Source organism: Aulostomus chinensis, chromosome 1 (assembly GCF_037954235.1).
Source record: "Aulostomus chinensis isolate RoL2024-O1b breed Wild chromosome 1, RoL_Achi_v1.0, whole genome shotgun sequence".
Taxonomy (NCBI): domain Eukaryota; kingdom Metazoa; phylum Chordata; class Actinopteri; order Syngnathiformes; family Aulostomidae; genus Aulostomus; species Aulostomus chinensis.
Genome location: NC_141320.1, coordinates 10,877,767 through 10,902,472, shown reverse-complemented (window position 1 = coordinate 10,902,472; position 24,706 = coordinate 10,877,767). Strand labels below are relative to the sequence as shown.

Genomic DNA, 24,706 nt, shown 5'->3' with positions numbered 1-24,706 from the left:
GCTGCTAACCTTAAAATGATGCTGACAGTGATGTCGTGAGAGTTTCTTTGAACCTCAAAATGATGCTACAGTGATGTAATGAGAGTTGCGACAAACCTAAGAAATGATGCCACAGTGATGTAGTGATAGTTGCTAAAAACCTCAAAATGAGGCTCCAGTAATGGAATGAGAGTTGCTACTAATCTCAAAATGATGCTGAAAGTGATGTCGTGAGAGTTTCTACGAACCTCAAAATGATGCTACAGTGATGTAATGAGAGTTGCTACAAACCTAAGAAATGATGCTCCAGTGATGTGGTGAGAGTTGTTACCGACCTCAAAATGATGCTAGAGTGATGTCGTGAGAGTTGCTACTATCCTCCAAATGATGTGACAGTAATGTGGTAAGAGTTGCTAAAAATCTCAAAATGATGCTAAAGTGATGTGGTGAGAGTTGAAAAAAAAAATCAAAATGATGCTGTCAGTAATGTAGTGAGAGTTGCTACGACCCTCAAAATGATGCTACAGTGATGTAGTGAGAGTTGCTAAAAACCTCAAAATGATGCTACAGTGATACAGTGAGAGTTGCTACTCATCTAAGAAATGATGCTAAAGTGATGTAGTGACAGTTGCTTCAAATCTCAAAATGATGCTACAGTGATGTAGTGAGAGTTGCTTAAAATCTCAAATGATGCTACAGTGATGTAGTGAGAGTTGCTACGGACCTCAAAATGATGCTCCAGTGATGCAGTAAGAGTTGCTTAAAACCTCAAAATGATGCTGACAGTAATGTAGTGAGAGTTGATAGTAATTTCAAAATCATGCCAAAGTGATGTAATGAGAGTTGCTACTTACTTAAGAAATGATGCTACAGTGATGTGGTGAGAGTTGCTACGAACCTCAAACTGATGCTAAAGTAATGTGGTGAGAGTTGCTACGAACCTCAAAATGATTCTACAGTGATGTTGTGAGAGTTGCTACGATCCTCAAAATGATGCTACAGTCATGTATTAGGTTGCTAAAAACCTCAAAATGATGCTCCAGTGATGCAGTAAGAGTTGCTAAAAACCTTTAAAAATGATGCTGACAGTCATGTCGTGAGAGTTGCTACTATCGTCCAAATGATGCTACAGTGATGTCGTGAGAGTTGCTAAAAATCTCAAAATGATGTGACAGTGATGTAGGAAGAGTTGCTAAAAACCTCAAAATGATGCTGCAGTGATGTAGTGACAGTTGCTTCTAATCTCAGAAATGATGCTAAAGTGATGTGGTGAGAGTTGCTTCAAATCTCAAAATGATGCTCCAGTGATGCAGTAAGAGTTGCTTAAAACCTTAAAATGATGCCACAGTGATGTGGTGAGAGTTGCTAAAAACCTCAAAATGATGCTGACAGTGATGTAATGAGAGTTGCTACTAACCTAAGAAATGATGCCACAGTGATGGGGTGAGAGTTGCTACTAATCTCAAAATGATGCTAAAGTGATGTAATGAGAGTTGCTACTAACCTAAGAAATGATTCTACAGTGATGTGGTGAGAGTTGCTGCTAACCTTAAAATGATGCTGACAGTGATGTCGTGAGAGTTTCTTTGAACCTCAAAATGATGCTACAGTAATGTATTAAGTTGCTAAAAAGGGTTAGGGTTAGGGTTAGGGTTAGGGTTACAGGGTTACAGGGTTACAGTGATGTAGTGATAGTTGCTAAAAACCTCAAAATGAGGCTCCAGTAATGTCGTGAGAGTTGCTACTATCCTCAAAATGATGCTAAAGTTATATGGTGAGAGTTGCTACTAATCTCAAAATGATGCTGAAAGTGATGTCGTGAGAGTTTCTACGAACCTCAAAATGATGCTACAGTGATATAATGAGAGTTGCTACAAACCTAAGAAATGATGCTACAGTGATGTGGTGAGAGTTGCTACTAATCTCAAAATGATGCTAAAGTGATGTTGTGAAAGTCGCTATGTACCTAAGAAATGATGCTCCAGTGATGTGGTGAGAGTTGTTACCGACCTCAAAATGATGCTAGAGTGATGTCGTGAGAGTTGCTACTAACCTAAAAATGATGCTTACAGTGATGTCGTTAGAGTTGCTACTATCCTCCAAAATGATGCTTCAGTAATGTAGTGAGAGTTGCTACTATCCTCAAAATGATGCTGAAAGTGATGAAGTGAGAGTTGCTACAAACCTCAAAAGGATGCTGACAGTGATGTAGTGAGAGTTGCTAAAAACCTGAAAATGATGCTACAGTGATGTGGTGCAAGTTGCTACTAATCTCAAAATGACGCGAAAGTAATGTAATGAGAGTTGCTACTTATTTCAAAATGAGGCTCCACTGATGTAATGAGAGTTGCTACTAACCTAAGAAATGATGCTACAGTAATGTAGTGAGAGTTACTACTAAATTAAAAATGATGGTGACAGTCATGGAGTGAGACTTGCTACTAACCTTAAAATGATGCTGACAGTGATGTCGTGAGAGTTGCTACGAACCTAAAAATGATGCTACAGTGATGTAATGAGAGTTGCTACTAACCTAAGAAATGATGCTACAGTGATGTCGTGAGAGTTGCTACTAACCTGAAAATGATGCTACAGTGATGTCGTGAGAGTTGCTCCAAACCTAAAAAATGATGGTGACCGTCATGTAGTATCCTTGCTAAAAACCTGAAAATGATGCTGACAGTGATGTAATGAGAGTTGCTATGAACCTAAGAAATGATGCTACAGTGATGTGGTGAGAGTTGCTACTATCCTCCAAATGATGCTGACAGTCATGTGAGCTTCATCAAGACCCAGGCCTCTATTTGTGGTCATGCATCATTGTGGCTGACCAATGGTCCAACTTCATCAGTCAGTCAGTCAGAGACATTAGCATTTGTCGGCCTGGCCTGCTGCCAAAGACTAACACTGCTTTAGTTGATTTACCTGTGCAGCCATGTCACACTCCTCTCGGCCACCTCCAAGGTCAGACGTCAGGTTAAACCAGCCAATGGCGGAAGAATCACTCTCAGAATCTGAAGCGCTCAGAGCTGCAGGGTTTTTCCACACAGCTTCTGTTGAGAGACAAAGTCCATCACTTGATTAACTCTCACCAACAGAAATGTGCAGTTTTCCACTCAGGACAGCTGCTGCATGCTGCTGTTTGTAAAAAGAAGGTCCAGTGGATCCGTTCAGTTCTACATTATTCAGCAGAGAGATGTCACCATTGAATAATGACCATATTTCCTAAAATTATAGCTCAACCACAGAGGGACCAGGCTACTAGAATGACCTCTGTTTACTAGAAGTGCTTCTCCTATGGTGGTGAACTCCTCAGCTGTCAGTGGAGTCAAATCTGTCTTAGAGAGGCCAGAGGTTCCCACACTGGTTCCCTCTCATCATGCAGCCCTGACAGCTGTGTGTGCTGTTCCAGCGTGTTGGCACCTCACTGATGAGTTTCAGGGTTGGCCCTCCCATCTGTTGCTGCACCTGAGCCAGCTTCTCCTTGGCTGTAGTGCTGATCTGAAGGATGTGACAGTGTTCCTGGCTTTGTGTCTGATGATGGAAGTGGGGATCTGATCACAGGATTTTCTGACTCCTAGATTCAGACGATGTGCAGTGCAGACTGAGTGGTGAATTTGGAGCTGTCTAGTGGATGCTGTCATGTTTGGTGCTGCGTCGCTCACAAGACACTTGACTTTGTTGGTGATGGCCCAGTCCTCCATCAGGCCTCTTTGGACTGGGGCCAAACTGTCAGCAGGGTGACTTTGTGGAAAGTCTTGCACTCCCAACACATTCATTCTCACTAATGCAGTGACAGGTCAGAGCCAAGGGAGCCTCCATGTCCACAGATGTCCACATGGCAGCTGGACTTCCTTTTTCACTCCTTCCCGTTCCTCCTGGTACTTTTTGGCCACCGTTTGTTTGATGGTCTGAAAATGACACCCAGAGTAAATCAATACATTGAAATTAGAGATGAAATAAACTGGAGATATCAACGACTGCTTTAGATCATTTCCACACAAACCTTTCTGGTTGGCAAACATATGAGGCTCAAGGACCTGAACCAGTTCCCTGAACCCTTCCCTCTCAACAGTGCTGAGGGGCTGGCAGTCCTTCAGGATGAAATTCAGCAGAGCCTCATCCAGCATCTGCTTCCTGGAAGCTGGATGGTTAAAGATGAAGGAGAGAAGAAATGAAGAGGAATTAATGATCAATGAAGCAACTGTGAGTCAGTTGGACAGTGTCTGTATACCTGAGTTCATCCTGGTGGATCTGGGACTTCATTCTCATGCCTGGCCCCATCATGCCTCAGCACTGAAGAGGTGCTTTTGTTGAGATGAGACGCTTCTGTCCAACAAATGCCACATTCAACCTGCAGAAAAGAACATGAGTACTCAGCTAAAAGTTCCTTTCTTCATGGTGACTGGTGTTTCTTAGTCTTAGACCACCAGGTTTCCAATGAGGTGTATCGGATACGTTGTTGTGTGCCGCTGAAATCCGTCCAATTCCGGCGTTGTTTCCTCATGAAATATGTTTGCCTTAAAGCTCATTAAAGTGTTGAACCACAATATCGTTCACCATAACTTAGTCAACTTCAAGATAACCTACTTCTACATTCCAGTCCCGGCTGCTCCTGTTCTGCTGCAGTCCAGAAAACAACAACCCGATACAATTGGCGCTCCTTCCCACAGCTCCGGCCCGGATCCGCATGGTTCCGCTGACTGACTGTGAGACGCGCTCCCTCCAGAGTGGCACAGCCCGATGGGGGTCCTTATCTGGCACGGGGGCGTAAAACAGGTGCGACTGGAAAGCCTGGTTTATTCTGCGTCGAGGGAACGCGTTGCTCTGCAATTCACCGCCAAGCCGCTACGGGGTGTGGCTTTGTCTTTGTATTGTTTACGGGGCTCTTGTCGGATTCCTTGGTTTTCTTCCGGTCACAGACAACAATTGTTGGCCATTTGTCAGTCTTTGTAGTGCCGCCAATAATCCTTTCTTCGGCGTGGTCCATTTTTTCTTGACGCTTTCACCACAGAAACTTTGAAAATGGCGGTGTTGTTGTGCTGCGACTGAACCGGAAATGACGTTCTGAGCGGACCAATTACAGTCCTCGACGTTGACGTCACCACGCGTTTATGCGACACGGAGGCAGGATTTTGTTGGGGTTTGCGTCGACGCGACGCAGAAGCATAAATCAGGCTTTCGTGGTTTAGAATCTCACGCCAAGCCGGAGAACCAGGTCTTGAATCAGTCACGTGGTCACTGCCGGTCGGCGAGGCTTTGGACGTCACTAAATACGTCATCGATAACCGTTTTTCAAAACGAAATCCTGGATCACTCCACTCATCACTACCGCTGCTACCAGGTTAGCGAGTCTGGAGTGGCACAGAGAACAGAGCTTGGACTCTGCTCGTTTTGAAGAAGAAGAAGAAGAAAAGAAGCGGAAGGCCTCGGTCTTTGTCTCCTGAAGGCTGAGTGGCGCCGGTAGAACCTCAACATGTGCGCCACGCAGCTGCTGCGGGTGTCGGTCCAGGAGCGGATCCTCGCCGCCGCTGAAGACTTCCTGCTGCAGCTGGGAGAAGGAGACTCAGCGGCTGGAGTCCCGGTGCTGAGAGCGCTGCTCACCGAGCGGCTGGCGGCGGCCGCGGAGCAGATCGTGGCTCTGCTGGAGGAAACCGTGGCGGAGTACGAGCGGGAGAACCACCGGCAGAGGTTGCTGCTCGATGCCGTGCTGAAGCCCCGAGTCAGGCTGGACAGAGCAGGTGAGTCCCCCCACACTGACCAGGAGAACCGAGAGACCGCAGTCCTGCCAGCAAGTGTCTCCGGTCTGGTTGTGTCCGTAATCCGGGTCATTGTGCTCAGACCGTCTGAGCAGGAGTGGAACAACGTAGAAGTGTTTCGTAGTTGACGGCTATTCGGTGTTGGTGGAGCCTTAAAACCTCACCTGGCTCGGGACACGCTGGGCGCCATCTTGGCTGCTTCCTGACCAACAAGTAGATGGCGCTGTTTGGTTTCCAGGCTGCGTCCTTCCCGCCGTAGTTCTACTGCTTTTTGTATTTGTTTGGAAGAAAAAAACAAAACTAAGAAACACGGAGAAACATCTCATAGGTTACACGTTACAAATTTTGTCCCAGCCAGAGTTTTCCTCAATTACTGGAAAGGAAAGGGACATTTCCTGATTATTTTTAATAAACTAATCTTCGACCTTGGCTGACTGCATGTTGCTGTGTTTGGGTGGACTGACATGTTTAGCATCAGTACAGGTTCCCTCTGGTTCTAGGGACTGAACTCTCATTCTCCTACAGGGTCTCATTCTAGAAATGAACATTCTGACTAGCAGATGTGATCATGAATGGACAAAACCATTCAGCAGAGGGGACCTATGACCTTTGACCTGGGTGACACAACGTTGATCCAAGCATCTGAAGCCAGCGTTTCTGTTCCCAGTTTGCTGACTGGTCCTCAGTAGCAGGACGTCTCTTTTCATTGAGTTGATTTCTGTTTCTGTCTGTTGCTCCGCTGTTTCAGAGTCAAATGAAGAGATTTCTGATGTTGCTGTTTGTGTCCTGCAGATGTGGAGCAGCTGCTGGTGATTAAAGAAGAGGTTCCCCCTGAGCTGCAGGACCCAGAGCCCCCCCACATTAAAGAGGAGTGGGAGGAGCTGTGGACCAGTGAGGCGGGAGGGCAGCTTCAAGGGCAGGAGGAGGCTGATATCACCACGTTCCCCTTCACTCTGGTTCCTGTGAAGAGTGAAGGGGACGAAGAGAAACCTCAGTTCCCACATCTTCATCAGAGTCTAACTGAGGAGAACTTGAAAGAAGAGTCTCTGAGCAGCAACCCAATTCATCCTCTGAAAACAGAAGCTGATGGAGAAGAGTGTGGAGGACCAGAACCTGAACCAGAACCAGCCAGCAAGGTAGATCCAGATCCACTTGTACAACCCCAGACTGAAGACCAGATGTCAGACTCTTCTGAAGCTGAGACTGAAGTCAGTGAGGATGATTGGGTCAGACCTGATAACACGGCCACTTCTGAGCACAAGGAACCCTTTGGCTCAAGGAGGAATATGCTTCAGAAATTGAGCCCAGGACAGGAAGCGAGTCATTGCAGCTCAAAAGAACAAAAACTAAAGACTGGAAGAGAATCAGAGATCATCAGGAACGTGACCTTTGGTCCTTCTGAATCTGAGACAGAAGTTAGTGAGGATGAGCGTCCCTTTAGGTGCTCAAAGTGCAGTAAAGGTTTTAGTTACAGAAGGAATTTGGATGTACACATGAAAACACACACTGGAGAAAAACCATACCCCTGCTCAGTTTGCGGCACAGGGTTTTCAGAAAATGGATATCTAAAAAGACACATGAAGAGAACACATACTGGAGAGAAACCATTCCCATGCTCAGTTTGTGGCACCACATTTGCAGAAAAGTCAAGTGTGAAAAGACACATTAGGAGAGCCAATACTGGAGAGAAACCATTCCCATGCGCAGTTTGCAGCACAAGATTTTCAGAAAGGGATTGTCTGAAAAGACACATTAGGAGAGCCCATACTGGAGAGAAACCATTCCCCTGCTCAGTTTGTGGCACAAGATTTTCAGAAAGGGGTTGTCTGAATAGACATATGAGAAGACATACTGGAGAGAAACCATTCGGCTGCTCAGTGTGTGGCAAAACATTCTCAGAACAGGGACATCTGAAAAGGCACCTGAACGTGCACACTGGGGAGAAACCATTTCCCTGTGCACTTTGTGGCAAAAGATTCTCACAAAAGGGAAATCTGGGAAAGCACATGAAAACGCACACTGGGGAGAAACCATTCCCCTGTGCATTTTGTTGCAAAAGATTTTCAGAAAAAGGATGTCTGAAAAGACACATGAGGAGAACACACACTTGAGAGACATTTGTCTTGCTGAATTAGTTGCAAAAACTTCCTAGATGAGGAAAACATGAAACAACACAACAGAAAAATGTCCTTTGTCCATTCTGTGTTGGTGTGACTCAAACTGAGTAGATAATGCAATTTATCATGGTCGTTCAGACCCAACTTGGAGGTTCTGGTTTTAGAAAGCGTTTTTCAGATAATGCAGCAGGAAATGAACTCAGTTAACCTGACATAATGGAGCCATCATTGGATATGACGGTGAGAGGGCTGATCTTATTTTCTCTGAGGTCACCATGGAAAGATCCACCTGGTACCACTTACTGATCTTTATATTGACGTATTGATCACTGATCAAACACTGAATTATCTTTGAGTGTCTTCAGACTATCTTACATGAGTGTATGTTATTGTTACGATGGTTTCTCTTCCTGGTTCCTGTCAATACATGTGCAGCTGTCAAGTCTTTAATCACTTGTTGGTGCAGCCTGATAATAAAGAATTACAAAAGTCCAGCCTAGATGGAACTCATACATGGAGTTTTAGACAACTGCTGGCCTTCATCCAGCTTTATTGATAAATATAATTGAGTATCATCTGTGTAACAATGGAAATTTATGGACTGTTTCCCAATAATATGACCTAAAGGAAGCATACATAAAGTGAAGAGTATTGGCCCCAGCACTGAACCTTGAGGAACACCGTGTTTAACTTTGGTTTGTATAGAAGATTTATCATTAACGTCTACAAACTGAAATCAACCTGATGAATACGATTGAAACCACTTTAATGTTCCCTGAATGCACAGTTTAATCGTAATAATGGTACACTTCAGAATTAACGACAGCACATATACATTTGTTGTGTATGTACGCTGAACTTGAACAGTCCGTTGTCCCAATGGAGGCAAGTGAGAGTGAGGCCTGCAGCCAGACTACAAGGTCGGCTACAAGAAGGAGTTCTCCTGGAGGATAAACAATGGGGCAGCCGATAAGGAAGCTGTGGGTTTGGGCGGAGGAGCACACATTCCAATCTGTCTTCTCTTTCAGTCCAATCCAAATTGTAAAGTTAAATTTCTGGTCTTCAACATCACTCTCCTCTTTGCAGAGCGGCCAACTGCTCCGAGATGGTTTCCATCCTGGGTTTCAGTTCAAGAGTCTGTTGTTGCCCCGCTCTGCCAACCTCAGTCATTGCGTTGTCAATGACTGAGGTTGTGTGAGCTGCACATCACATCAAGTGTTGATGCCCACCAAGGGGTGTCTTTTCAAAAAGAGGAATATTACGCCTCCATTTCACACAGACGAGACGGCAAATTTGGCACATTTTCTGTCTAAAAAGGGCTGGAGAGAGATGGAGGTGAGGGAGGAGAGGAGACAGAGAGGTGGGGAAGAGAAGAGAGAGAGACCAGACATTATGTTTGCTGCTCCATTTTGATTGTTGCTCTCCAGCTTCAGCTCAATAAAAACCTCTTCATCACATCAGTCCCATGTGGAGCTGCGTTGTTCCAACAACACTGAGATCTCAGCTCATAGCAGTTCTACAATAAAGGTTCCAACACAACGTTCCATTGATCCATGAACAAAGCAGGCAGTGAGACCATGATGATGTCACATCTGTCCACTGTCCAGATGTCAGAGCTGAAAATGATAGGATGCCATGTTCCCTTCAACAACAGTCCAGCAGAAAGCCACCATGAAGACCTGAGGAGTAGCATGGCAGCTCACCACAGTCAGGAACTCCCAGTCACCTCAACAAGATTTCTGTCCACTCACGTTCAACCAGACCAGCAGATCACCTGCATCCCCACTGCCTCACCACCAGAGGGCAGTAGAACATCAACCATAGAGGCTCCCACTGAGGAATGAACACCACCACCAGCAGACCGCTCTCCCTCCCTGACAGCATTTAAAGGAGATGAATGATGGATCATCAAACTCCACCATTCACTGTGACTCAGGGCCGCTCCTCTGCTCTGACTCTCTTTGATTGTTTGTCTTTGTTTTATTCAAACAAGTTGTTCCTCCTCTCTCTCTTCTTGCTGCTCTACCCCCCCCCCCCATGTGATGTCTACTACCTCCTCCTCCTTGATGACACTCATTGTGGGGTCTCTTCATCAGCCCTCCTCTGCTTTCTGAGCCACAAATAGTTTTTCTGAGTCGCTAAAACCCCGAACTCCATCTTGAACCCAGACTCTCAGAAGCCTGACCACATTTACTGAACTGGTCCCTCTTTGGTGAAACCATCACCACGTTTCTGAAGGCTCTGAATGTCCTGATGCTGATGTCATTCTGCTTCCTCTGACACAGGCAGGTTTGGTCCGTTCTGGCACTGTGACATCAAAGACTAAATGCTGAGATCAAGAAGAACATTTACAAAACATGAACAAAACTTGATGACAGAATTCTTTGTCCTCCTCCATCACCGCGATGCCATCGATGGTCCGTTACTGTTGCAGTGCAATAACATCATGAGTTGTGTCAAACCATCTCTGTCAGCTCTGCGAGTGTCTGGAGTGACGTCTCCAAGGACACTTGCTGCCAGGACTACAGAGTAAACATCAACATCTGTTTGCATCTGGCTTCAACTGTACTTTTCCTCTAGGTTCAACTTTGCTAGGTTACAGTGACTTGTGTACAGAGTAGTGACTTGATCAGCTGGTGGTGATGATGTAGCTTTGGGATGCTAACACAGTTGTTACTCAGGGCACTGCTGGTTGTAATTTAGAGTCCAATGAGAAACGCTCAGTCTCAGGTTCCAGCTTATCAGTGGGTTCTTTGAGGGTCAGAGACTTACATACAAATATAAAAACCAGTTGAAACACTTCCTGGAATTTTAAGAGGATTGAATACAAACAAGGAAGCGTGTAAGACAGAGGAATAATACCAGTAAAGCAATGAAGGCACATGGAGGATCAGACATGAATCATAAGATTTATCTGAGACTCAAGTGGACGGCAAAGGTAGCAGGTGAGAAGGTGTTCAGGATGAAGGGTCAGTGACCTCCAAACAAAGAAAACTCCTGAATGGAGGTTGAGCAGAGTCTGAGGAGTCAGGTGGAGCTGGCAGTGAGACAGGAGTTGAGGCCTGAACAGATGCAGCACTGGTCTTTGTTACTGTGACAGCACGACAACCAACAGGACCTGCTCACGTTCTCAGCTGGATTGTTCTCATCAATGTACGGAACCTCTCCAACGACCTGGTGGGGGGACGGCCTACCAAGCCTCCATCTCAACGACTGTGGCTCCCACTGGGATCCGCGATGCTCTTCTCAGGCACAAGGGGGCTTCTCTCCGCTGGTCAGGATGGAGATTCAAGGCTCACGGGAGGTCAACAGTATTGTGACCGTGAAAAGGGGGAGAGGAGAAGTTCTGTTTAAAGTTAAAGAACAAAGAAACAAAAAAGTAAGCAGAAGAGAAAGAAAAGAGGAGAGACGGACCAGCAGCTGGAGGAGCTCACGGAAAAATAAGAAGCGCTGAAGAGCCTGAACCCAACCCAACTGTAACTGATGGTGTCGTGACTATTATAATAAACTGGTCCGCCGTGGGGGGTGACCTTTGACCTGTGTGGGGCTGCTGGCCAATCAGCACCCTTTGCCGTCCTCAGTACTTCTCAGATATTCCTGTATTAAACAGGTCAACAGAGGGCAGTCATGCATCCCTCAGATCCTCTAGAGCAGGGGTTTTCAGTTAAAATTCTCCTGGGTCCAGTTTTCAAACCTCTTCAAGCTTGGGTCTGGAGGCCTAGCACAGTTTTTCATGACTGCTGATTTCAGTGATGGGCCCACGCCTGCATGTTAGCCAGCAGTCGAGCTGTGCTTTATGATCCAGGGGCATCTTTAGCCGATGGAGGTAGACTTTAAGCCTGTTGTATCAGTGTCTGTTTGGTAAACAATGAACTTTCAGATCGAATGAAGTCGCCGACATTTCAATAATAGTTCAGTCGTATTTATTGTCTGCTTTTTTTCCACATGAACCTTAAACCTATTGTCCAGCAGGGGGCAACATAAAGAGAAGAGTGTATATGACTAATATGACGATGTGAGTGTGTGTGTGTGTGTGTGTGTGTGTGTGTGTGTGTGTGTGTGTGTGTTTTGAAGACGACTTCTTGACTCCATTTTTGTTGTCACTCTTCTCTTAATTTTAAGTTTCACTCATTAAAATGAAGCCGCTTTGACGTGTTTACTTCTCTTGTACGTCAACAACTTTGGTCTTTAAGCTCCTGACAAACACACCACACGTCACTCACTCTATAGATTAAATCTGCTGATAACACAAAACACGTGACCTTGTGACCCTGCATGACGTTTTGCTCCAACTTTCCAGAACTAATAGGAGGAACAGCATGGATCGTTCTGAGCAAGAACTCTGACATCACCATCGTCATGAACAAGAAGGCAGTCGGACTCAACTTCAACAAATCTGAAATGTCCCCTTAAGCTCCTGCTACTTTGAACTGATGCCTAAACCTTCAGTTTCCATTCATCACTCAGAACCTCTCACAACCCCAGAAGAACAAGCAAAGGTTTGGAGCAGTAAAGCCTTCAATAATGACATCATCATGTTTGAGGGTTTCCTTCCCTCAAACTGTTTCTACCAACACAACAGAATCCTGGAAATATTTCAGGTGTTGACCTCCCAGCAGCCTGAAGGTCAACCTGCATTATCTGTTATGTTGCTGAGCAGAGGAGGGAGCTCAATGGTAGAGCGCTAGCTTAGCATGTGAGAGGTGGTGGGATCGGTGCCCTCGTTCTCCAGAAGACTTCAGCTTGTTCTGTTGTTGAGCTCTGATGAAACCACTGACTTTGAACCACACACAAAGTGAAGGAGTGACTTAAGATTGATGGCACCTGAGGAACTTCTAGGTTTCCTAAAATCAACTGGAAATTCATTCACCAGTTAAACAGTGACTCTACCAGAGGGGGTGTAGCTCAGTGGTAGAGCGCATGCTGAGCATGTATGAGGCCCTGGGTTCAATCCCCGGCATCTCCAGCTGGTCCTTTGTAGCCTTCATCTTGTCAGCTAAAGTGATCCTTAAATGTGACAACAGTCGATTCACTATCAGAAGACATCTTCTACATGTTCAAGATGGGCGAACTGTCCACAAATGTTCAAAATTACTTTTGAAAATGAAAACATAGATCAAACCTGCCCTGTCAATCACCCACAATGGGCGGATCGTCCCACTCCCTATCAGGTTCCCCTCTCCGCGACCCAGGAGGCTCCCTCTCCCTATCAGGACTAGAAGTCCATTGGGGTCTCCCTGCTCAGGTAGGAGTCCTGCCCACAACGTTAAGCTGTTGATGTTCGAGAGGAGACAACATCTGATCTTTGTTAGATCCACCAGTCAAAGGGTTTCTTTAAAGGCTGTAGCAGCTGAGAATGAGGGATTAATAACCATCTTAGTGAGGACATTTTGAAACATGATGACATTTTATTGACTTGTAGCACTGCAAAAATCATCTCCCCTCCAAAAACCCTCTTCTCCAACTCTGTACTCAAGTTGTCTCCTCATCAGGCACCACAGGATCCAGGACGTTCAGTCAAAAAAATCATTAGTGATTTTAAAAATGGCCATCAGACACAAAATAAGACTTCAAACAGGTTTACAATTTTATTTTATGTTAACACATTTTGTCCATTTTGCCTCCACACTGTCCTTCATCACAGCATTTAACATCAGGACTGCTCCCAGATCAGCTCCATGACCTCATCCCTGCACCAGAGTACCGCCCAAGTTTATCAAGGATGGCCAACATGAGAGGGTCTAGATTCACCTCCATCTTTGGAGGCTGTTGAATTTCCTCCTGAGGACCGTCAGGCTGTTTCCTTACTTTGCTGTGACCCAACAGCAGACAGCAACAAGGACTGTGGTGCACTTGGTAAAACCACCATCTGGAGTCTGGACCAAGATGCTGATGTGATCCTTTGATGAGTTTAGAATCAGTCAAAGATCAAAGACTGAAGCAGGAGATCAATGCTCAGAGCCCAGAGATCAAAGACAGAATTCAGAGATCAAAGACAGAATTCCGACATCAAACACAGAATTCAGACATCAAACACAGAATTCAACTATCAATCAATGTGAGGAACCAGCGTCTCATGTGAAGATGCTTCTGAACTCATGAAGTGAAATCCTACCATATAGAGATGAATGAGTCCAACTGGGACTGGCGACCTGTCCAGGGTGTACCCCGCCTCTTGCCCGTAGATGCTGGGATAGGCTCCAGCCCCCCCGCGACCCTTAATAGTAAGGAATAAGCGGAAGATGACGATGGATGGAGTCCAACTGGACCTGAACAGGAGAGAAATAAAGGAGTTATGTAATTGTTATTTATTTCCAGGCCAGGTGAGGGTTGGATTTTGTTCGTTCATGTTGAAGTGAACTGACAGTGGGACTGTGGACCTGGGCTGAAGTCCAGCTCACTGCTGGTTTAATAAAACCACCTGATTGTTTTTCCTATCAGCTCTGATCTGATGAAAGAAACAAAAAGCCAAACTTCATTCGTCCGTGTCCAAACTCCACGTCTGTTGATGTACAGCACTCCAGTTATTTGTTTCTTTCCAGACAGAAGCAGGTTGGTGGAGGAATAAAACCTCAACAGTGAACAAACAGCAATGAGAGAAGTGAATCCTGCACTCAGAGAAGTTGTGTCTGCACTCGCCAACCAGGAAACGCGTCTATCTTCTGTGTGACTGAGGCAGCTGCTCAGAGCTGCGTTTCTCAGCTGTGTGGGGGCGGGACTCTGTGTGTGATTGACAGGTCAACTGTCTGCCAGACAATGTTGTGGGGCACAAACACAAAATGCGAGGTGCCATTTCCATTCTGGGTCAATCAGCTCTGGGGCCGTTTTGTCTTTTGAATGAAGAAATGCGTTCATTTTGGGTAGCAGCTTGTAAAAATGCCCCGGCTCAACCACCAGACCTCTGTGTACACTGTCAAGAAAAAAAACTATAAAAAAAACAGTAAAAAGTCTGGCAGCAGAGTTTCCAGACGAATACCGTCAAATTACAGTAATGAACTGTTCCACAAAATTACATGGAATAAACTGTAAAAATACACAGCAGGTTTCACAGGCCGGACTCATTAAATTACAGTCCATTTAGTGTTGATAAATGTGCATTCAACTGCAGGAAAACAGGCCCATCATGGAAAAACACATGAAGAACAAGGACCTTTCAGGTTCTTCTCTAAGTTCAGGGCTCTTACTGGTTCATTTATGAAACAAACCAGTCTATGAGCAGGAATTTCCCATTAAAAAGTTCATTTGACAGTGGAAAAGCAAGCATAGTCCATCAAAATAGCCAAGTTTAAGGTCAATCGCTGTCAATTGAAGCTATTTAGTTGTTACTTTATGAAACTGAGCCAACTTTCTACAGTGATTTCCTGTTAGATTCTGGTTTCTCCAAGTATAAAAACTACAACAATGTATAAACACAGAATCTGTACTTTGAACAATAGAGAATTTCTACATATTTACAGTATCAGTCCATCACTTTAGAGGATTGGAATGTAAAATAATCATTGGACAATGGAAATCATTTATCCTTTAACAAAGCAACTTCAGTGCAGAGTTGATAACTGCACTTCAAACTTTGAACTGGTGTCCACATCAATGTGGAATTTGAGGAGGCCACAGCCACCAAATTTCCCAGAGTTCTTGACTATTTGCAGTCTCTTCCCTTGGAGAAGTCAAGTGGAACTACAAGACAAGGAGCAGAAATCCAAGCTGCTGGTGGACCACGTGGTGCTGTGTTGATGCTACTTTCCCACTCAAAGGGGATCGTGCAGGAATGTTCCACACGGTTGACCAAACTTCCATTGCAGAAGAGATTCAGGCAGTTCCACCCACGCCATGCATCCTTGTATGCTGTAAGTGTGAGGCAATACAATACAGTATGTTTCAGTGACATACATTTAGACAGAAGACCTGGTTTATTGGGTGATGCTTATTGACATGCCAATTGGATTGTGGTGCCAATATGGCTGACTTGGTCGGTGAAAATCTTATCATCACAAAAAAAAAGTACACACAAATGTTCAAATTACTTTTCTAGACTTTAGTCCCCGAAGGAATTTCAGGCACCTGAAAGTGACTTTCATAAATCTGTGTGTGTGTGTACAGTACATGTCCCCAAAATGGACATTAAAATTATTGGTCCCCAATCTCAAGAATAAAATGATGCTCCAGTGATGTAGTGAGAGTTGCTACAAACCTCAAAATGATGCTGTCAATAATACAGTAAGACTTGCGACTAAGATCAAAATGATGCTAAAGTGATGTAATGAGAGTTTCTTCTCAACTAAGAAATGATGCTACAGTGATGGGGTGAGAGTTGCTACTAACCTAATAAATGATGCTAAACTCATGTAGTAAAAGTTGCTACTAATCTCAAAATGATGCTGCAGTGATGTAGTGAGAGTTGCTACTATCCTCATAATGATGCTCCAGTGATGTAGTGAGAGTTGCTAAAGACCTCAAAATGATGCTAAAGTGATGAAATGAGAGTTGCTAATAATCCCAAAATGATGCTCCAGTGATGTATTGAGAGTTGCTTCAAACTTCAAAATGATGCTAAAGTGATGTAGTGAGAGTTGCTTCAAACCTCAAAATGATGCTCCAGTGATGTAGTGAGAGTTGCCAAAGACCTCAAAATGATGCTACAGTCATGTAGTGAGAGTTGCTCCGATCCTAAAAATGATGCTGTCAGTCATGTAGTGAAAGTTGCTACTAACCTCAAAATGATGCTAAAGTGATGTAATGAGAGTTGCTACTAATCTCAAAATGATGCTACATTGATGTAGTGATAGTTGCTAAAAATCTCAAAATAAGGCTACAGTGATGTGGTTAGAGTTGCTAAAAACCTAAGAAATGATGCTACAGTGATGTGGTGAGAGTTGCTACTAATCTGAAAATGTTGCTAAAGTGATGTTGTGAGAGTTGCAACTATCCTCAAAATGATGCTGACAGTGATGTAGTGAGAGTTGCTACGTACCTCAAAATTATGCTACAGTGATGCAATGAATGTTTCTACTAACCTAAGAAATGAAGCGACAGTGATGTAGTGAGAGTTGCTACTAACCTAAGAAATGAAGCGACAGTGATGTAGTGAGAGTTGCTACTAACCTAAGAAATGATACAACAGTAATGTGGTGAGAGTTGCGACGAACCTCAAAATGATGCTGACTATGATGTAATTACAGTTGCTACTAACCTCAAAATGATGCTTATAGTGATGACGTGAGAGTTGCTATTAAACTCAAAATGATGCTAAAGTGATGTAATGAGAGTTGCTAAAAACCTCAAAATGATGCTCCAGTGATGTAGTGAGTTGCTTAAAACCTCAAAATGATGCTACAGTGATGTAGTGAGAGTTGCTAGAAACCTCAAAATGATGCTTCAGTGATGTAACGAGAGTTGCTATGAACCTAAGAAATGATGCGACAGTGATGTGGTGAGAGTTGCTACTAATCTCAAAATGATGCTTCAGTGATGTGCTGAGAGTTGCTACTAATCTCAAAATGATGCTCCAGTGATGTAATGGGAGTTGCTACTAACCTAAGAAATGATGCTACAGTGATGTAGTGAGAGTTGCTACTATGCTAAAAATGATGCTGACAGTGATGTAGTGAGAGTTGCTACTATGCTCAAAATTATGCTGACAGTAATGTAGTAAGAGTTGCTAAAAATCTCAAAATGATGCTACAGTGATATAGTGAGAGTTGCTACGAACCTCAAAATGATGCTCCAGTGATGCAGTAAGAGTTGCTTAAAATCTTAAAATGATGCTGACAGTCATGTAGTCATGTAGTCATGTAGCAACTCTCACTACATGACTGTCAGCATCATTTTAAGAGTTGCTTAAAATCTTAAAATGATGCTGACAGTCATGTAGTGAGAGTTGCTACGAACCTCAAAATGATACTACAGTAATGTAGTGAGAGTTTCTTATAAAACTCAAAATGATGCGACTGTGATGTGGTGAGAGTTGCTACGAACCTCAAAATGATGCTACAGTAATGTAGTGAGAGTTGCTACGAACCTCAATAATGCTACAGTAATGTTGTAAGTGTTGCTAAAAATCTCAAAATGATGCTAAAGTGATGTGGTGAGAGTTGCTAAAATCTTCAAAATGATGCTACAGTGATGTATTAAGTTGCTAAAAACCTAAAAATGATGCTACAGTGATGTAGTGAGAGTTGTTACGAAACTCAAAATGATGCTCCAGTGATGTCGTGAGAGTTGCTTAAAAACTCAAAATGATGCGACTGTGATGTGTTGAAAGTTGCAAAAACCTCAAAATGATGCTCCACTGATGTAGTGAGAGTTGCTAAAAATCTCAAAATGATTCCACAGTAATGTAGTGAGAGTTGCTACGAACCTCAAAATGATGCTTCAGTGATCTGGTGAGACTTGCTAAAAATCTCAAAATGATTCCACAGTAATGTCGTGAGAGTTGCTACGAACCTATAAATGATGCTACAGTGATGTGGTAGGAGTTGCTTAAAACCTCAAAATGATTCCACAGTCATGTAGTGAGAGTAGCTTAAAACCTCAAAATGATGCTACGGTAATGTTGTAAGAGTTGCTACAAACCTCAAAATAATGCTACAGTAATGTATTAAGTTGCTAAAAACCTCAAAATGATGCTACAGTAATGTATTAAGTTGCTAAAAACCTCAAAATATTGCTACAGTGATGTAGTAAGAGTTGCTTAAAACCTCAAAATGATGCTCCAGCGGTGTCGTGAGAGTTGCTACTAATCTAAGAAATGATGCTACAGTGATGTGGTGAGAGTTTCTTAAAATCTTAAAAAGATGCGACAGTGATGTCGGAAGAGTTGCTAAAAATCTCAAAATGATGCTAAAGTGATGTGGCGAGACTTGCTAAAAACCTCACAATAATGCTGTCAGTAATGTAGTGAGAGATGCTACGAACCTCAACATGATGCTACAGTAATGTAGTGAGAATTGCTACCAAAATCAAAATGATGCTACAGTAATGTAGTAGGAGTTGCTAAAAATCTAAAAATGATGCTGTAAGTAATGTAGTGAGACTTGCTACGAACCTCAATAATGCTACAGTAATGTTGTAAGTGTTGCTGAAAATCTCAAAATGATGCTAAAGTGATGTAGTGAGATTTGCAACGAACCTCAAAATGATGCTACAGTGATGTAGTGAGAGTTGCTATGATCCTAAAAATGATGCTCCAGTAATGTATTAAGTTGCTAAAAACCTCAAAATGATGCTCCAGTGATGTAGTGAGAGTTGCCACGAACCTCAAAATGATGCTAAAGTGATGTGGTGAGAGTTGCAAAAAAATTAAAAATGATACTGTCAGTAATGTAGTTAGAGATGCTACAAACCTCAAAATGATGCTACAGTGATGTATTTAGTGTTGGTAAAAACCTTAAAATGATGCTGACATTCATGTAGTGAGAGTTGCTTAAAATCTCAAAATGATGCCACAGTGATGCGGTGAGAGTTTCTCAAAAAACTAAAAATGATGCAACAGTGATGTGGTGAGAGTTGCTACTATCCTTCAAATGATTCTACAGTAATGTAGTGAGAGTTGCAAAAAATCTAAAAATGATGCTGTAAGTAATGTAGTGAGACTTGCTACGAACCTCAGTTATGCTACAGTAATGTTGTAAGTGTTGCTAAAAATCTCAAAATGATGCTAAAGTGATGTGGTGAGAGTTGCTTAAAACCTCAAAATGATGCTCCAGTAATGAAGTGAGAGTTCCTACGAACCTATAAATGATGCTACAGTGATGTAGTGAGAATTGCTTAAAACCTCAAAATGATTCCACAGTCATGTGGTGAGAGTTGCTTAAAACCTCAAAATGATGCTACAGTAATGTTGTAAGAGTTGCTACGAACCTCAAAATAATGCTACAGTAATGTATTAAGTTGCTAAAAACCTCAAAATGATGCTACAGTAATGTATTAAGTGGCTAAAAACCTCAAAATGTTGCTACAGTGATGTAGTAAGAGTTGCTTAAAACCTCAAAATGATGCTCCAGTGATGTAGTGAGAGTTGCAACTAATCTAAGAAATGATGCTACAGTGATGTGGTGAGAGTTTCTTAAAATCTTAAAAAGCTGCGACAGTGATGTGGTGAGAGTTGCGACTATCCTCCAAATGATGCTACAGTGAAGTAGTGAAAGTTGCTAAAAACCTCAAAATGCTGCTACAGTGATGTCGGAAGAGTTGGTAAAAATCTCAAAATGATGCTAAAGTGATGTGGCGAGAGTTGCTAAAAACCTCACAATGATGCTGTCAGTAATGTAGTGAGAGATGCTACGAACCTCAACATGATGCTACAGTAATGTAGTGAGAGTTGCTAAGAACCTCAAAATGATGCTACAGTGATGTAGTGAGAGTTGCTACGAACCTATAAATGATGCTACAGTGATGTGGTAGGAGTTGCTTAAAACCTCAAAATGATTCCACAGTCATGTAGTGAGAGTTGCTTAAAACCTCAAAATGATGCTACAGTAATGTTGTAAGAGTTGCTACGAACCTCAAAATGATGCTACAGTAATGTATTAAGTTGCTAAAAACCTCAAAATGATGCTACAGTAATGTATTAAGTGGCTAAAAACCTCAAAATGTTGCTACAGTGATGTAGTAAGAGTTGCTTAAAACCTCAAAATGATGCTCCAGTGAAGTAGTGAAAGTTGCTAAAAACCTTAAAATGCTGCTACAGTGATGTCGGAAGAGTTGCTAAAAATCTCAAAATGATGCTAAAGTGATGTGGCGAGAGTTGCTAAAAACCTCACAATGATGCTGTCAGTAATGTAGTGAGAGATGCTACGAACCTCAACATGATGCTACAGTAATGTAGTGAGAGTTGCTACGAACCTCAAAATGATGCTACAGTAATGTAGTGAGAGTTGCTAAAAATCTAAAAATGATGCTGTAAGTAATGTAGTGAGACCTGCTACGAACCTCAATAATGCTACAGTAATGTTGTAAGTGTTGCTTAAAATCTCAAAATGATGCTCCAGTGATGTAGTGAGTTGCTTAAAACCTCAAAATGATGCTTCAGTGATGTAATGAGAGTTGCTATGAACCTAAGAAATGATGCGACAGTGATGTGGTGAGAGTTGCTACTCATCTCAAAATGATGCTTCAGTGATGTGCTGAGAGTTGCTACTAATCTCAAAATGATGCTCCAGTGATGTAATGGGAGTTGCTACTAACCTAAGAAATGATGCTACAGTGATGTAGTGAGAGTTGCTACGATGCAAAAAATGATGCTGACAGTGATGTAGTGAGAGTTGCTACTATGCTCAAAATTATGCTGACAGTAATGTAGTAAGAGTTGCTAAAAATCTCAAAATGATGCTACAGTGATATAGTGAGAGTTGCTACGAACCTCAAAATGATGCTCCAGTGATGCAGTAAGAGTTGCTTAAAATCTTAAAATGATGCTGACAGTCATGTAGTGAGAGTTGCTACGAACCTCAAAATGATGCTACAGTAATGTAGTGAGAGTTTCTTATAAAACTCAAAATGATGCGACTGTGATGTGGTGAGAGTTGCTACGAACCTCAAAATGATGCTACAGTAATGTAGTGAGAGTTGCTACGAACCTCAATAATGCTAAAGTAATGTAAGTGTTGCTAAAAATCTCAAAATGATGCTAAAGTGATGTGGTGAGAGTTGCTAAAATCTTCAAAATGATGCTACAGTGACGTAGTGAGAGTTGCCACGAACCTCAAAATGATGCTACAGTGATGTGGTGAGAGTTTCACGATCCTCAAAATGATGCTACAGTAATGTATTAAGTTGCTAAAAACCTAAAAATGATGCTACAGTGATGTAGTGAGAGTTGCTACTATCCTCCAAATGATTCCACAGTAATGTAATGAGAGTTGCTCAAAACCTCAAAATGATGCTACAGTAATGTTCTAAGAGTTGCTACGAACCTCAAAATGATGCTACAGTAATGTATTAAGTTGCAAAAAACCTCAAAATGATGCTACAGTAATGTAGTGAGAGTTGCTACGAACCTCAATAATGCTAAAGTAATGTAAGTGTTGCTAAAAATCTCAAAATGATGCAAAAGTGATGTGGTGAGAGTTGCTAAAATCTTCAAAATGATGCGACAGTGACGTAGTGAGAGTTGCCACGAACCTCAAAATGATGCTACAGTGATGTGGTGAGAGTTTCACGATCCTCAAAATGATGCTACAGTAATGTATTAAGTTGCTAAAAACCTAAAAATGATGCTACAGTGATGTAGTGAGAGTTGTTTAAAAAATTTAAAAATGATGCTGACAGTCATGTAGTGAGAGTTGCTACTATCCTCCAAATGATGCTACAGTGATGTAGTGAGAGTTGCTTAAAATCTCAAAATGATGTGACAGTGATGTGGTAATAGTTTCAAAAAACTCAAAATGATGCTCCAGTGATGTAGTAAGAGTTGCTACGAACCTCAAAATGATGCTGACAGTCGTGAAGTGAGATTTGCTACTATCCTGAAAATGATGCTACAGTGATGTAGTGAGAGTTGCTACTATCCTCCAAATGATTCCACAGTAATGTAGTGAGAGTTGCTTAAAACCTCAAAATGATGCTACAGTAATGTTCTAAGAGTTGCTACGAACCTCAAAATGATGCTACAGTAATGTATTAAGTTGCTAAAAACCTCAAAATGATGCTACAGTAATGTATTAAGTTGCTAAAAACCTCAAAATGTTGCTACAGTGATGTAGTAAGAGTTGCTTAAAACCTCAAAATGATGCTCCAGTTAAGTAGTGAAAGTTTCTAAAAACATCAAAATTCTGCTACAGTGATGTCGGAAGAGTTGCTAAAAACCTCAAAATGCTGCTACAGTGATGTCGGAAGAGTTGCTAAAAACTCAAAATGATGCTAAAGTGATGTGGCGAGAGTTGCTAAAAACCTCACAATGATGCTGTCAGTAATGTAGTGAGAGTTGCTATGAACCTCAAAATGAGGCTCCAGTGATGTAGTGAGAGTTGCTACTAATCTAAGAAATGATGCTACAGTGATGTAGGAAGAGTTGCTGAAAAAATCTCAAAGTGATGCTTCAGTGATGTCGTGAGAGTTGCTACGAACCTATAAATGATGCTACAGTAATGTTGTAAGAGTTGCTACGAACCTCAAAATGATGCTAAACTAATGTATTAAGTTGCTAAAAACCTCAAAATGATGCTACAGTAATGTATTGAGTTACTAAAAACCTCAAAATGTTGCTACAGTGATGTAGTAAGAGTTGCTTAAAACCTCAAAATGATGCTCCAGTGAAGTAGTGAAAGTTGCTAAAAACCTCAAAATGTTGCTACAGTGATGTCGGAAGAGTTGCTAAAAACCTCAAAATGCTGCTACAGTGATGTCGGAAGTGTTGCTAAAAAATCTCAAAATGATGCTAAAGTGATGTGGCGAGAGTTGCTAAAAACCTCACAATGATGCTCCAGAAATGAAGTGAGAGTTGCTACGAACCTATAAATGATGCTACAGTAACGTAGTGAGAGTTGCTACGAACCTCAAAATGATGCTACAGTAATGTAGTGAGAGTTGCTACGATCCTGATAATGATGCTACAGTAATGTATTAACTTGCTTAAAATCTAAAAATGATGCTCCACTGATGTAGTGAGCGTTGCTACGAACCTCAAAATGATGCTGACAGTCATGAAGTGAGAGTTGCTACTATCCTCAAAATGCTGCTACAGTGATGTCGGAAGAGTTGCTAAAAATCTCAAAATGATGCTCAAATGATGTGGCGAGAGTTGCTAAAAACCTCACAATGATGCTGTCAGTAATGTAGTGAGAGATGCTATGAACCTCAACATGATGCTACAGTAATGTAGTGAGAGTTGCTACGAACCTCAAAATGATGCTACAGTGATGTGGTGAGGCTTGCTAAAAATCTCAAAATGATTCCACAGTAATGTAGTGAGAGTTGCTACGAACCTATAAATGATGCTCCAGTAATGAAGTGAGAGTTGCTACGAACCTATAAATGATGCTACAGCGATGTGGTAGGAGTTGCTTAAAACCTCACAATGATGCTACAGTAATGTATTAAGTTGCTAAAAACCTCAAAATGTTGCTACAGTGATGTAGTAAGAGTTGCTTAAAACCTCAAAATGATGCTCCAGTGAAGTAGTGAAAGTTGCTAAAAACCCTCAAAATGCTGCTACGGTGATGTCGGAAGAGTTGCTAAAAATCTCAAAATGATGCTAAAGTGATGTGGCGAGAGTTGCTAAAAACCTCACAATGATGCTGTCAGTAATGTAGTGAGAGATTCTACGAACCTCAAAATGATGCTAAAGTAATGTAGTGAGAGTTGCTACGAACCTCAAAATGATGCTAAAGTGATGTAATGAGAGTTGCTACAAACCTAAGAAGTGATGCTACAGTGATGTGGTGACAGTTGATAGTAATTTCAAAATAATGCTAAAGCGGTGTAATGAGAGTTCCTACTTCCCTAAGAAATGATGCTACAGTGATGTGGTGAGAGTTGCTACGAACCTCAAAATGATGCTACAGTGATGTGGTGAGAGTTGCTATGAACCTCAAAATGATGCTACAGTGATGTGGTGAGAGTTGCTACGAACCTCAAAATGATGCTACAGTGATGTGGTGAGAGTTGTTACGAACCGCAAAATGATACTACAGTGATATAATGAGGGTTGCTATTTACCAAAGAAATGATGCTACAGTGATGTGGTGAGAGTTGCTACGAAACTCAAAATGATGCTACAGTGATGTAATGAGGGTTGCTATTTACCTAAGAAATGATGCTACAGTGATGTGGTGAGAGTTGTTACGAATCTCAAAATGATGCTACAGTGATGTGGTGAGAGTTGCTACGAACCACAAAATGATGCTACAGTGA

The 24,706-nt window shown here is 42.3% G+C and overlaps 1 non-coding gene across 1 annotated transcript; it reads left to right on the top strand.

The window, feature by feature from the left end:
* The first annotated feature begins 12,749 nt into the window (after positions 1–12,749).
* On the top strand, positions 12,750–12,821 carry trnaa-agc (transfer RNA alanine (anticodon AGC)). The gene has a single exon. It is a non-coding gene; the product is annotated as a tRNA-Ala (tRNA).
* Positions 12,822–24,706: the final 11,885 nt, after the last annotated feature.